The following is a 7,602-nucleotide window of genomic DNA, read 5'->3' as shown; positions in this document are numbered from 1 at the left end:
GGCTTCTTATCTCTGGTCTGATTAATCAGAGACATCTGTATGTTTACCCAAGGCCAGAAAACATATTATTTATAGCAGTGATTGCCTTCTTACAAAGGCAATGTGGGGTTAAATAGAGCTAAATACCATTACAACTACTGCTCTAGTGGTTAGACTGCTGACCTAGTCCACCTCTGGGCATCTATTTTCAACCATATAGACAGGCAAAGTCATCTACTGTGCTATCATGTGAAAGTTACTGTAGAAAACATTCTGTATTTAACTACCCTTGCTTTCTCACCATTTCGTAAAATAATGGTATCTTATTTTATAAAAGAATGGAGCTTAAATACCTAGATGCCCCGGGCTGAAACTGGTTGACAGGTCTTGATGTTTCTATTTGAAAAGGTGAACAAAGGAGATGATTAAGGAACAAAATTTTTGCTGAATCTTTGTATTTGGCTCTGGGAAGCTTATCTCATGGACAAGACAAGGAGATTGTTTATCAGGTTGGAAAAAACAAATAAGAATTTTAATTATTTGAATATTTGGCCTATAAAATTAGATTTTAAGTACATCTGTTAGAGATGCTTTTTCCACATCAGAAATCCTACACAGGCTTCCCATACTGCCTTTAGTATATGATGATCCTGCTATTTTGTGATGAATATTCTCTTTTAAATTAGAAGGGAAAATTTCACATGTTTCAAAAAGAGGAAGACACTTCAAATCCATTATGTTTGGGATCATCTCCTTTACATTTTACTTTACTTTCAGATTTAGAATAGAGGCATATCAAATACCTAATGAGGCCAAATACCAAATGGTTAAGTATTAGATCAACGTTTTCCAGAGACTAATTGGAGGTATCATCATAGAATGAACTTCCTATAAATAATAAATCAGTTTCAATTATATTTTTATAATATTAGCAATCAAATTTTAAAAGTTTGACATCATGATGGCACAGGGACATTTGTACTATTTATTCACCTCCCCCTCCATATATATATATATATATATATATATATATATATATATATATATATACCTGTTTCTCAATTTAACAGTTTAAAGATTCTTGTATTTTCTGTATAACGTTATCAACTTTCATAATCTTCCCTAATTTTGTATCACTTTGCTTTTTAATACTGCTAGCAGAAGGAAATTGTAATTCTAAGTCATATCTGTACATTCAAGATGAATGTTCTAATATTAAACAGTACATGAGGATGACCTTCCTGGTTGGCATTTCCTTGCTTTCCTGTACATGATGATAATTTATGCAATGCAGATGTGACGATAATGACATAGGTATGTGGTTATTTGACTTTCCAAAGGCCAAAGGGTAAGCTGTACTTGAAGTCAGTTAGTAAATCTTGACCGAATACCAAAATTGAAGTAAAATTTCCCTGTGTCCCTAATTCAGAGTCTGGTAGAACATTTCAATAAGCAAAATGTATTTTCGTTTTTAAAAATAGTTTCTCTGTTCTCTTTCACTCTCTTTGTGGAGAAATAGCTAGATATTTTAAACTGAAATTAATGAATTCCTCTAAGATCCACAAGATGGTGCTATAAAGTGGCATTTAGAAAAATGTTTAAAACTACACAGCTTCTAGGAACAAACTTTTAGGCAGGGTCAACTAAGTATCATTTATAACATCAACTACAGATAAATACTATTTTTAAAATGGATAAGTCAATATAAGGAAGGCATGCCTTTACTCCTAATGCTGCTTTCTACAGACTGTATACATAAATTATATTTTTAATTTAATTTTGTTTTTGACCTCAGGTTTTAAGAATATTTTATGAGAGCTAGCACCACAAAATAAAACAATATTTTGTGATAAAATTAAGAATTGAATTTGGATCTCAGTAAGTCTAAATCATAAGAAAAGTGTTAGACTGAAACAGAGACCAGATTTCTAATCCCTGCTCTCAACCTGAACTACATCCTCTTATCCTTTTACCCATGCCAGGAGTTCTTAGCCAGGAACATTTTTGCCCCAGGTTGGATATTTGGCAATGTCTGGCAACATTTTGGTAGCTACAACTGGGAGGATAAGTGAGGGAGTTGCTATTGGCTTCTAGTAGGTAGAGACCAGGGATGCTGATAAATATACTAGGATGAAAAGGACAGCCTCCCACAACAAAGGATTACTCAGCCCTAAGATAACAGTAATGCCAAGGTTGAGAATCCCAACCTACTTAATTTCATCTCCTTGATTTTTTCATTCATTAATTCCTCCACATTCATTCATTTATGTATATAATTATCTGCCCATTAGTCCATTAATACATTCCTTCCACAAATTTTTATAAAGTATCTAATTCAAATCTGTACTAAGCTCCAGAGATTTTTTTAAAACAAGAATTATAGTATTCCTATTAAATATAATGGGAGAGATGGTTATGAAATAATGTAACAACATATGAAGTGACCAGTGTTTCATTCCCAAGTGTAAGACATTCTGGGAACAAGGAAAGAATGCAGGGAATCCTAGGGAAAAGGATAGAATTCAGGAAGGCTTCACTGGCTGGGGGTTGTTTATTGAGAAGGTGGGTGAAGGTAGAAGATAACATTTTGAGCAAAGCACAAAACAAAGCCAAAGGCATATAATAGTCAAAGTGTGTTTGATAAGCATGTACTTTTAAGATAATGAGTAAGAAAGATGGGAAAAGGAAAGAGAACCACCCCTCCAAAACAAAAATTGAACAGGGCCACTCTGGGAAGGTACTTGAACTTCATTCTCCAGATACTTAAAATTTAAAGTAGAAAAATGATATTAGACATGTGACAACTACTTACCCTATTTAGGTTTGAGTTTTACACCTTTAATTGTTTGATGAGATCCATGTCAGATTTTCTTTTAGCTTTAAAACTTTGTTTTGTAATTATAAATTCAATTCATTAGATACATTAAATATTACAATTAGATTTATTATTGCAACTGTCATTAAAAATCCTCTCTATAAAGATCATACTGAAAAGATCATATATTTTCAATATACAAAATTATTTTGTCACATTTACTTTCATTAAAATGAATAAAATATATTCTATGAATATATTTGGTGCTTGTTTTAAGGCTGCACATACTTGTGAAGATCAAAAGATCAAGTAGTTCTGCAGAATACACAGTTCTCCAATTGGTTTATTATTGTCAATTAGTAAATAACTAATTGAGTTTGCCCACAGGATAAATTCTTAAAACATATTTTCTTCAATCTTTTCTACTACTTGTACTTTTATCAATAAGTTGTAGACTTAATTAGATTTAAGTAGTTTAACATTTATTTTGTAATTTGAATAACTATTTCAAAAGTATTCATGTTTTAGAAAAATAAAAGTTTGGAGAGTTTGTCTCCCATTGATAAATGAAGAAAACCTACCTATTAACAATTGTGTGAATTTTGAATAAAATTAGTAGTGATCAAATGAATGTCTGATATAATTTATTTCTGATTTACAAAACATTTTCATTGTATATTTTCCATTACATATTTTTGTATTTGTAATTTAAATTCAGCTTTAATATATGGGAGGCTGAAACCACTCCTGCACACAATTCTGCAGTCATTCAAAATTTCTTATCAAAATACTGAATGGCATAACATGACAAAAAAGAAAAAAAGGAAGGGGGTACAGTGCAGAAAACAAAAACAGGCTCCATATCTAAACAAAATGCAGAAACCCCAGAAATCTCCCTTAAGGAACACTGCCATCCTCTTATCCAAAATAAATGAATTAAAAATACTGATGTTGAAAGTGATGGAGGCACTGGGAAGGGAAGGGCTGTATTACAGTCTTCCAAACTAGTTAATGATACAGTAACTTAACCACTTTCATCCTTGCTTGTTGTCTGAACTATAATTGTCTATTCTATTTGATTGCATCTTTTTAAATCCTTCTTCCTCCTTCCCCTAAACCTTTATCCTTCTGGTTTCTGCTTCAAATTTTCTTGAATATTAATTAAAAATTTTGATGGGTCATTTAGATTTGAATAGCAATTCATATTTATTTTACATCAGATGAATTATTAAAACCCATCCAATAATTACAAAGTAATGTGGATTTTCTACAGCACTTACATTTTGAGACCACATTATGGCCCTCATTTCAAGATATAGGGTTAATCTTTTTTTTTAGTTATTGGTGGACCTTTATTTTATTTATATGTGGTGCTGATAATTGAATCCAGTGCTTCACACATGCTAGGCAAGTACTCTTCCACTGAGCTATAACCCCAGCCCCAGAGTTAATCTTTAAAAGATGAAAACATTCTATCAGATTATTAAAAAGGGTTTAAGGCCAAAGAAAAATTCTGTGGTTTTCAAAGGCACCTTAGGGTTCAGGAAAGGGCCTTGGAAAAAGTAGAAGTGGGGAAAATATTGAACTGCAGGGACACCCCAACTGCTTACCCTCACCACCTGGTCCCTTAGAAGCTCTGCTTCCATCTTTATTGCTTTAGGTGAGGCATCACTTGAATGAAGGGTTTTGAGGAGCTATCAGATGATCTCTAAATCCCTTCTACCGGAGGGCCTAGGAATTTTTATTTTCAAATGTTTCTATGAGCATAGAATTCCAACTTAAGAGTTGAATAATGTCTGAGAAGCACAAGGTAGGATACAGAAAACATTAAAAACATCAGCACCAAAGTATTCATCTTTTCCATTCCTTCCCAAGAAATTTGACATTTTCTATTTACATGTGATAAAAGGTACATTTTTAAAAGTTAAGTATCCTCAAACATTAAGATATGTAGTAAAAGACAAACATTAAGATATGTAGTAAAAGCCTTTCCAGAAAGGCTCCCTTTCAAAACAAGGGATGCCTCTGAACACAGATCGGAATGAGGACAAGACTGCTTCTGTTCAGGGTGGCTGATTTCTGTGCACACAGTATATTCCTTACCATTTTGGTGTCAATAACAGTTGATATTCATTTGTATATACCTATGAGAATTAAATAGCAGCATCAACAATAGTACAAAGTTGCCTATAAGTTCAGAGCATGACTGGATGCTACTGACTGCTATGACATGTATCATCTTTCTTAATGAAAGCTGGCAGTCACCAGCCATTGGTTGGAATTTTTAAGTAAATATTTCTTTATAAAACCTCACAATGCAACAAAAATTCAGAGGACGATGTCTAACCATTCCCAGCAGTTTTCTGAATACAATGATACATTTTGTAAATTTAGAAATAATCTAAGTGTAGTCCCATAAATTAAAACAAATTTTCAGCAAAAATTCAATGTCTATTTTAGGAATTGCTTTCCATCTGCACTATAACTGTAATAAAAAAAACATTTTATTCGATGTCTGTTTCCATAATAAAGGAAAGGGTAACCAAATGACCATGTGGAAGGTAAGGCAAGGAATGAATTAAGAGATGGGCAGATGATAGAATTTAACTTTTGGCTTGTTACCTGAGATGTTCCAGCTGTTCATGAATAGGATATATAACAAGTAATTTCAATTTAAGCCAATCAGTATGCTGACATTCTTCTCTACTAGTTTTTCATGACAGAGCTCAGTAGACCAGAGGAATTGTGCAAAGGTAATCCATTGCACAATCTATAAAGGTAAAGACATTTCCAGAATATTAAAGTGAAAAACAGTTAATTCTGGAAATTGTGTGGAGTTTCCCCTGCTCCTTCATTAAGACAAAAGTAGCTAGATATCATTTTTCATAATTAAGTCATATATATATATATATATATATATATATATATGAGTAATGGAGGTGTTTCTAGTAGTAACTGTAACATCTTTCTGGACATCAAGTTATTTTTATTCATTTAAAATAAATGAATAGCACAGCTTCCACCACTACAGTAAAAATGGCAACAATGAAACCCATTTGCTATTTTAGCTAATGACTAATAGAACATATATTTCATAATATCACATGAAATAATTTAAACTCACAAGAAAGAAGATGGTAGAAATGAAATCTGATTTAGTGCAAAAAATGATGAAAGTGAAATCTCTGAAAAAAAAAGTTACATCAGGGAATTTTGTCTTTTCAACAGTAATTTTCTACTCAGGTTCTCCTGAACTCTGAAAAATGCTAGAATATGAACATAGATATATAATATTAATTAAAGATATTCTTCAAAACATTTCAAAATTTCAGCATGATAGGAAATCCAATTACCATGTACTGAAATGTATCAGGTAAGTAAAGTTGATTCTTTTACTTATTCTAATGGGAGTTTCTCTTCTTTGGAAATCAGTTGACTGCTTCCAATTTATGGCAGTCTAGAAACTCTTGAACAGATTATAAACTATATGTCTCCATTGGTCTGGAAAGTTTTACCTTGACATATTTGATTTTAGGCAGAATGGAGTGGGTCAGTTTCCTCTTAGTCCTGCAATCCAAAATAAACTGGCACAAAGGGGAACACAACCATGGGGCTGAGATCAGGGTGAGGCTCAGTTGAGGAACAACATCAGGGAGGAACCTATCTTTATTGAAAATCTTGGTACTTTGTCACCACATTTCTTATTTTGCATGAATTTCTGATTTTAAAAACTATTGCATCACTGAGGTTTTTGGCGCCCAGTTGGGTTTTGCACCCAGGGTAGGCTGAGCTCCTTACTTATCTCACCCTAATCCTAGTCCTGCTCAGTCAACTCCCTGGCTCAGGTACATTTGTGGAGACTCTTTTATCCTCCTCAGATCACATAGGCCAGGAAAAAGCTCCTAGAAGACCTAACTTCTTCCCCCCTCACAAAAGTGAAAAGGAGGGAGTAAAGTATTCTCTAAGGAAACCAGTGGGAAAGCAGCAGATGCCTATTGATGTAACTGACACTTGGGAAGTTTTAGCTTTTCTTTACTCCAGTGCTTCTTTGCTTCTGGACAGGAATCATAAAGAGCAAAAGCACTAATGCCCAGAAGGTAGATATAGCAAGTGTTGTTCGGAGTCAGTGTAATTCATTAACTCAAAAGGTTGAATATCCCTCCAAAGATTATTAAGTTTAATAAAAACAAGAGACAATATGGGCATGTTATTCATGTAACATAAAGCTCTTGTAAATAAGGATCTGGGCGGGATTCCATGTGGTAGAGCTAACCTAACACCAGTGATATCTGTCTACTCTTTTTTTTCTTTTTCATGATGCATGTTTTTTTTTTTTTTGTGAGAGAGAGAGAGAAAATTTTTAATATTTTATTTTATTTTTTTTAGTTTTCGGCGGACACAACATCTTTGTTTGTATGTGGTGCTGAGGATCGAACCCGGGGCACACACATGCCAGGCGAGCACGCTACCGCTTGAGCCACATCCCCAACCCATCTTTCTACTCTTGAAGAGCACAACTAATAATTTCAATCTTATTGCTAAACTTCTCACAGGAAGCACTGGTATCTGTCTTGTCTTTTCCAAAAACATGCTGTGGTCCTCAGGCAGGAGACAAATGCTGCCTTCCACAAAGAACACTGGGCCCTGCTTTCTACCCATTTGTGTTTTAAGTGAGCAAAATGGTGAAGAGACGCTTCCAGAATGTTAGTGCCCCAGTCATCCTGTATGAGAGAGTTTCTCACAGAGAGGATTAGGAGATGCAGGAAGACACTTTTCTTTTGGCAGTTGCTACTGCTAGTTAGAAGCCC

The sequence above is a fragment of the Marmota monax genome, unplaced genomic scaffold (genome assembly GCF_021218885.2).
Source record: "Marmota monax isolate L192 unplaced genomic scaffold, Marmota_monax_Labrador192_F-V1.1 WCK01_AAM20220418_F8-fsc00007, whole genome shotgun sequence".
In the NCBI taxonomy this organism is placed as follows: Eukaryota; Metazoa; Chordata; class Mammalia; order Rodentia; family Sciuridae; genus Marmota; species Marmota monax.
Note: the sequence above shows the minus strand (reverse complement) of the source record.